General features: G+C 45.1%; 1 long non-coding RNA gene across 1 annotated transcript in view; it reads left to right on the top strand.

The window, feature by feature from the left end:
* Nucleotides 1-2205: 2205 nt before the first annotated feature.
* LOC144454444 (uncharacterized) overlaps nucleotides 2206-6967 on the top strand; it is a 28208-nt gene continuing 23446 nt past the window's right edge. Inside the window, exons 1-2 of the long non-coding RNA XR_013482817.1 lie at nucleotides 2206-2520; nucleotides 3765-3889. This is a non-coding gene — a long non-coding RNA (uncharacterized LOC144454444). The remainder of the gene's footprint in view (nucleotides 2521-3764; nucleotides 3890-6967) is intronic.

Below are 6967 nucleotides of genomic sequence, written 5' to 3'. Positions count from 1 at the left end.
AGGCCAGGTGACGCCTGTAAGGACAGGAGGGCATGAGAGATTCTCAGACATTAGTGAGAGGGGCAGGCACGAGAAAGTCTCAGCCTTTTGAGCTTGAGATTCTCAGCCTCAGAATGGGGGCAGGGTGGATCTTAAATACTAAAGTAACTTTGGGTGGCCAGAGAAGGGGGTTAGGAAAAGGGTCTAGGTAAGAATTCTAATTGGGGAGGTCTGAGAGATTGAATAGACAATGGGAATAGTTAATGGAGGGAACAGGAAGGCAGAAGTTTGAAAGGCATCTCCCCAAGATCAAAGGGTGGGGCTAGAACTTTCAAAGGGAGATGAGGGGAGTGGATAAGGAAACATTTGAGACCAGAGTAAGGCCTTTCTGGGGCTCAGACAAAAGGGAGCCAGATTCTTTTAGGGAGGGGCAAAGGCACATCTGAATAAGATTAAAAGGTAAGACTAAGGCTTTCAAAGGGAGATGAGGAGTTGGGCCTGTAGACAAATGGGAGTCAGATTCCCTTTGGGTCAAGGGTGGAAGATCTTGGACCCCGCCCCCATCACATCCATCTATTCCTCCATCATTTCAGGTGGCACCCAAAATTATTGGGGTGCCCCTGAACTCATCATTTCCATAACATAACATAACATAACATAACATAACATAACATAACATAACATAACATAACATAACATAACATAACATAACATAACGTAACAACAACAAAAGTCCCATTACACAAGATAGTGTTCAATTCAAGGCGTCTTGTCCTTGGCATTCATAAACAGAAGAACGCCCCTGGTCAGCTTCATCTGAGCCTTGCAGTTGCTGACACACACAAGAAGGGGCATGTTGGGTTCACTCAGAGCGCAAAGCAAAGCATGCCTGGTATGCCAGAGCATGCAAGGCATTATGATAGGTGAAGCTCTGAGTGGGACAAAATGTCTTTGTCCTCTTTGGCCAATCTAGCTTTCATACGTTTCTCAGGTGAGGGGAGCCCAAAATGGTTTGGGGAAGCCCCTGGCTGGTTCACACTCCTCTTCTAAGGGTACAATTGCATGCCCCTCTAGAAATCATTGTTTCAAATTAAGAGCATAACTTATATATTGTTTTCCCCAAATCCACAATTGAGAAAAATTTGAAGTGTAATAACAACATAAACACTGTTACAATGTCAATACATGAAACAATGATGCCAGTCAAATAACATCAATTCAGTTGATTATCTTAGATATTGTGGGAAATGATTTCTCTTGGTAATCTGTATCTGGGAGACTCAGAGCTCCCCCTTTGCAAGCCTTCTGCTTCAAAGTTCTTCAGAAGGCCCTCAGTGATAATGAGATTGGCTTGTCTTGGTCAAATCCTACCCAGATCTGAATTGATTTTATCCTATTCAGGCTCGGGTGGAGACAAATCCTCCTGCCTAGATAGAAGGAGGCTAGGAGTGGTCTGGAATGATGGCAGGTTGATAGGAAGCTGAAAGAGTATATAATGCTACACCCCAAAATCCTAAAGCAAGCCAGGTTGGACTCAACTTCCATGAAATGTATGTCAAGCTAGCTTGAGAGAAATTAACCAGGGGAAACGCATAGCCCAATTTTGTTTCTCTTTTTCAGAACAAGATGTTTCAATTTGGGGTTCATGGGGTTCAGGGTTCACAATATAAAAACCAATTTATCCATTTATCTGTTTGACCCTGTAGACTGTTTGCATTCAGAGAATACAATAGGGTAATTCTACTTACATTTAATTCTTATTCAGACAGCTCCTAAGGCCAAATTTTAAGTGTATTTTATATGAAGGATGGATCTGCCCTTAGTGTCAAACATCCCAATCGTCCTCCTGCAGCTGACTTTAAATGAGCCCCATTCTAATTTAAATCAGGAGAAAAGTGCTAACTAAACTGACTGCCTTTGGTGACAGCCTCCATTCTCAAACTAAACTTGTTGGGCTGTGAATCACTTACTTGCCTGGAAATCCCAGGTTTCCTCTTCCTTCCCAGGTTCCCCCTCCCACCTCTTAAAGTTGGGTGTCTTTCCTCCAGTAAGGAATCTGGTGGCAGAGTGATGGGGGAGGAGGAGCTGTCAGAGATGACCAGCCTGGTGGTTGGTGGCCCAGGTGAATAAGAGCCCTGGGGTGGAGTTTGGAGGCCTGGGAGGGGTCTAGGGCAGGAGAGGGCTTATCTCTGGGAACAAGGAATTGCAGGTGATGGAGGGCAGGGCTTGGGGAGGAGAGGGAGACAGGGTCCTGAGCTCCTGGCCCAGGCCTCAGAGGCTGGGCATAGGCTGGAAGGACCCTCCCAGAATGGGGTGGCTGAAAACAGGAACTTGTGCTGAGATCTCTCTGCCCTTGGAATTGGGATCTCCCTGCCTTCCTGCCTCACAGCTGAAATCTCTGCTGACTTCTCTTGGACCTGAGATCTCTGTCTTCCAGACACCCGCTCTGTGGGGCACATCCCAAGGAGGTCTCAGCCAGCCCCTTGCAGATCTGCTGCCTGTTCAGGCCATTGGATCTCATCCTCCTTCTCTGAACCTTTGGTGAGTACCCTCCGGTCTACCTGGAGCAATGCTCCTGCCCAGACCAGGCTACTGGACAAGCTTTGAGCTACTCTCTTTTGCAGACTCCCAAACACTTCCCAAATGTTCAGAGTCACTCTCTTTAGATTTCAGATTGGGTCACCCTTTCCCAAAATTTAAACCTTACCTATAGGGACCCAGGAATCCTGTCTCCCTGCCTCCAGATTCTGGTTAGAGATTGAGTTGTTCTCCATTTCAACCAAGCCCCTGTAAGGACGGAAAGTTCTGACTGAGGGCAACTAGGTGACAGGGTGGGTTGAGCTCTGGCCCTGAAGTCAGGAGGACCTGAGTTCAAATCCAGCCTCAGACCAAACACTTGATATTTACTTGCTAGCTGTATGACCCTGTGCAAGTCATTTAATCCCAATTGCCTTAAAAAAAATTGTGCCTACTCTAAGAACCTATTTTGGGTGCAGGAACCAAAGCTCCTGCCTGGCCCCCTTATCTGAACTCCTAACTCCTGGGCTACTTCCCTGTCAGATCCCAGGAATTGGCTCCCTGTGTCATCTCTCCCCTGGGGATTCCAAGGCTAAGCTCTATCAGAGGGTCCCAGGAATCCTCCCAGCTCCTAGTTAGACCTCATCACACAGGCATCCTGCTTTGCCAGGCTCAGTGTCCACCTGGAGCCCTTCTGTCACTCCAGTGCCCCTGACCTCCCGGCCATGAGCTGGTTTAGAATGTCTCCCTCCCAACCCCTACCTGTACTCCTCTTCCCCAGACTTCCTGCTTCCCTGACCAGTCTTCCTTCAGAGCCTCAGGCCACTTGCCTGAGTTGGGAGGGGTGAATCCCAGACTGGATATTGCCTCCCAGCCTCAGGCTTTTTCTGGTCATTCCTGGTGGCTCCATCCCACAGCTGTCCCCATCCCCAACCTTCCCACCCTCCTAGGTCAAGCAGTCAGTCTGTTCTCTAGATAATGTGTGTATCTGTGTGTGTGTGATAGTTGGGGAGAGGGGAGGCAGGGAGGCCAGAGGACCAGTTGTAGGGAGAGTTCTGATTCAGGTGCCATTGAGGCTCTGCTGGTCTCATCCCATATGGGATCCCAAGCTCCTTCTGCCTCCTGGGTCTCTATAGGAGAATGGAGGAGAGGAAGGGGACAGAAGAGGAGTAGGATAGAGTAGAATCATCTCATTTCCAAACCTGACCCTTCTTGTAGGTTGTGCTCTCTCTCTGGCATCAGTGCCTCACCCCTGTAAATCCCTGCAGGCCATGCTCCTGCCCTGGGATCCTTCTCCCTCCCCACCTCAGTGTGCAGAAGACCAAGGCCTGAACAAGCAGGGAGGCTGGAGCCAGAGGGAATGGCCCCTGGGAGCTGCAGATCCCCAGCCAAGGTGAGTGCACCCTGCCCTCAGACTTGACCCACATCAGCCAAACAGGGCATTTCCAGAGAAAAAGAGGATTGTCTAGGAGGCTGGCCATCCCCTACTTATGGATTATTTCTTTACAAAAATAGGCAGGGAATTGAAAACAGTAGTAACAACACTGGCCTGCTCTTTCCTGTGTTTTGAACTAATTCTCAGCATTTTGGCATCACAAGCAGGAACTACTCCCTTCCCCCCATCCCATTTGCTGCCCTCCTGTGTTCATTTTTGATGTTTTCCCTCTTGATCCCTGAGTTACAACGATGACCACTTCACTCATTCCTCTCTCTTCTGCAGGGGTCTTGTCTTTGCTTCCTTTATGCATGCCTAGCACCCCTTTCCCACTCCCCTCTCCTCTTTGCTTCTTTGGTCAAGCTCTCCCTGCCACACCTTGAAGACAGGATGCCCTGCTTAACCTCCAGGGTTCCAGCTGCACAAACAGTTTAACCCTCTGGTGCACACTGACTGGTCCTGTCTTGTTGCTGGTTTGACCCTCAAGGGCACACTGAGAGGGCAGTGAGGGTTGAAAGGACCAAATTCTATGACCTGGGGCTGGGGGGTGTTCTGGCCTCCTGCATACTCTGGCCCACTGTTTCTGGAAGATATGGCAACTGCAGAAAACAGGTTAAGTTGGCTCCTGGGTCACACTGACATGTTCAAAGGCCCTTAGCAGAGCTGTTTGGAGCAGGCCAAAGCAAAGAGTACCTTCTTTGGCTGTTAGTTGGAATTTTTGAGGGGCCTAGTACTTCCCTTATTAGAGAGGATATAGGGAAAGGGCTGAGTTTGGGGAATTATTCAAAGAGTTTTCTTTTCCAATGGGGGAAAGGAGGGTATTGAAGGAGACACAGTTCTTGTCAAACAGGCATCAGGCTCAAAGCAAAGACACAATGGAGTGACTTACTTTCTCTCCAAAATCCACTTTTGACCATCTTCACAACAACTCCATATGGTAGGTATTCTTATTATCTTTATTTCACAGTTCAGGAAACTGAGGCAAACAGACCAACCAGGGTCACATAGATAGTAAGTGTCCAATGCTGGATTTGAACTCAGATCTTTATGATATTCTTCCATTTCCTAGGTCCACCAACATTGTATTAGTGTGCCCATCTTCCCAAACCCCTCCAACATTGACTGGTGCCATTTTGTCAGTTTTGCAGAGAATGAGATGAAACCTCAGTGTTGCTTTGGTTTACATTTCTCTTCCCAGTGGTTTGGAGTATTTTTTCGTGTGGTCAGGAATACTTGGCAGTTCTTCTTTTGAGAATTCTTTGTTCATATTCTTTGACCATTTATCTATTGGGGAATAGCTCTTGTACTTTTTGTGTTGTTTCAGTCATGTCTGACTCTTCCTGACACCCTTCAGGGTTTTCTTGGCAAAGTTACTGGATGTTTGACATTTCCTTCCCCAGCTCATTTTACAGAGGAGGAACTGAGGCAAACAGGCTTAAGTGACTTGCCCAGGGACACATTGCTAGTAAGTGTCAGAGGCTAAATTTGAACTCAGATCCTTCTGATTCTAGGCCTGGTGCTCTATCTACTGGACAACCTAGCTGCCATTAGCTATTAGTCTTTTTTACATACTATTTCATTTTTCCCCCAATGACATATAAAAGCATTTTTTATTCCTAAGTTTTGAGTTCCCAAATCTTTACCTGCCTCCTTCCTCTTACCTCTCCTGCTTATGGTAAACAATCAGAAATAGGTTATACATATGCAGTCATTTTGAGAAAACAACTTGAACCAAAAGGAAAAAAGTGAAAACTAGTAGTATGCTTTAGGACTGTATTCAGACTCAATTAGTTCTCTCTATGCAGGGAGATAGTGTTTTTCATCATGAGTCCTTTGGGATTGTCTTAGATCATGATATTGCTGAGAATAGCAAAGTTATTCACTGTGGTTCACCATACAATATTGCCGTTACTTTGTACAAGGTTCTCCTGGGTCTGCTCACTTCCCTCTGCATCAGTTCATGTAAGTCTTCCTAGGTGTTTCTGAAATCATACTGCTTGTCGTTTCTTATAACACAACACTGTTCTATTGCAATCATATACCACAACTTGTTAAGGCATTCCCTAATTAATGGGCATCTCCTCAATGTCCAATTCTTTTCCACCACAAAAAGAGGTATTATAAATTCCCTTCTCCTAAATAGGTCATTTTCCCTTTTCATTCTCTTTGGTATACTTTCCTATACTGACTTAATAGTGTTACTGCTGGATCAAAGGGTATGAACATTTTTATAGTTTTAAAGTGTTCTCTAGAATGATTGGATCAGTTCACAACTCCACCAAGAGTGCATTAATGTCCCAGCTTTCCTACTTCCCTCCAATATTTATCACTTTCCTTTTCTGTTTTTTCAGTCAATTTAATAGGTGTGAGGTGGTAACACAGAGTTGTTTTAGTTTGCATTTCTCTAATCAATAGGGAGTATTTTTATATAATTAGAAGTAGCTTTTTTTTTTAATGAGGCAATGCAGTTAAGTGACTTGCCCAGGGTCACACAGCTAGCTAGTGAGTGCTGTGTTGGAGGTTGTGTTTGAACTTAGGTCCTCCTTTCTCCAAGGTCAGAGCTCTATCCACTGTGCTACCTAGCTGCCCCATTGCTTTGATTTCTTTATCTGAAAACTGCATGTTCACATCCTTTGACCATTTATCAATTGGGTCAGGACGTATAAATTTGACTCAGAGCTCTACATATTTGAGAAATGAGGCCTGTATCAGAGATACTTGCTGTAAATTTTTTCCCCAGTTGTCAGCTATGCTTCTAATCTTGGTAGAATGGATTTTCTTTTTGCAAACAAAGAATTTTAATTTAATACAAACAACATGACCTATTTTATATGTAGTAATACATTCTCTTCTAAATTCTTTCCTTATCCATAAATCTGATAGGTAAACTATTCCGTGTTCCACCAATTTGCTTATGATATCACTCTTTATGTCTAATTCACATACCCATTAAGGTACATGGAAACTTACCTTCAGATATAATCTGAGATGTTGGTCTATACCCATTTTCTGTCATAACATCTTCCATTTTTCCTA

This window comes from Phascolarctos cinereus, unplaced genomic scaffold (genome assembly GCF_003287225.1).
Source record: "Phascolarctos cinereus isolate Bilbo 61053 unplaced genomic scaffold, phaCin_HiC Scaffold_726;HRSCAF=1367, whole genome shotgun sequence".
Classification (NCBI taxonomy): Eukaryota; Metazoa; Chordata; class Mammalia; order Diprotodontia; family Phascolarctidae; genus Phascolarctos; species Phascolarctos cinereus.
Note: the sequence above shows the minus strand (reverse complement) of the source record. Positions and strands in the feature narration are given on the sequence as shown.